The following is a 743-nucleotide window of genomic DNA, read 5'->3' as shown; positions in this document are numbered from 1 at the left end:
TTTCCGTGGTTTCCTACTTCTCCTCCAGGCAAATGTCGGGATGGTACCTAACTTAAGACCACGGCCGCTTCCTTCCCTCTTCCTTGTCTATCCCTTCCAATCTTCCCATCCCCCACCTAGGCCCCTGTTCAGCATAGCCGATGAGGCCGCCTGGGCGAGGTACTGGTCATCCTCCCCAGTTGTATCCCGCGACCCAATGTCTCGCACTCCAGAGGTGGGATCCCTCGCTAAGTCCGAGGGAAAAACCAACCCTGTAGGGTAGACAGATTAAGAAAGGAAGAAAGTAGATTATCGAATAACCGGGAATTTAGCTCGAAGAATATTATTTCAGACATTTGAACTACGAAGCTGTGACGGATGATCAACATACTTTGCATACAGTTATGCTTTCTGGGACATCTAATCGAATAATTTGTGCAATAAAATTGTGCTCCCTGCCGTGACCAGGATTCGAACCTGGGTTATTGCGGCCACAACGCAATGTCCTAACCACTAGACGATCACGGCTACGAGAAGCACGTAATGTCGTTGTTTTAGTACTGTATTACAGCTACTGGTACTATAACTAAGTGGTCTCGCTCCATTTCTCTGCTGTCAAATTCCGCGTCATATGCACTCTAGGAGCTACTTGAGGAACTGTTTCCTTGTAACTACCGTCCGGCATCCGTATTGTGGCATTTAAAACATAAATAATTTCCCATCAAATGTCATACCAAATAGCCAGAGCCCTCAAGAAATAAAAT

General features: G+C 46.4%; 1 non-coding gene across 1 annotated transcript; it reads right to left on the bottom strand.

Annotated features, from left to right (window-relative positions):
* Positions 1-435: 435 nt before the first annotated feature.
* TRNAH-GUG (transfer RNA histidin (anticodon GUG)) lies at positions 436-507 on the bottom strand. Its single transcript has one exon. It is a non-coding gene; the product is annotated as a tRNA-His (tRNA).
* Between the last annotated feature and the right edge of the window lie 236 nt (positions 508-743).

This window comes from Anabrus simplex, chromosome 1, assembly GCF_040414725.1.
Source record: "Anabrus simplex isolate iqAnaSimp1 chromosome 1, ASM4041472v1, whole genome shotgun sequence".
Classification (NCBI taxonomy): domain Eukaryota; kingdom Metazoa; phylum Arthropoda; class Insecta; order Orthoptera; family Tettigoniidae; genus Anabrus; species Anabrus simplex.
Note: the sequence above shows the minus strand (reverse complement) of the source record. Positions and strands in the feature narration are given on the sequence as shown.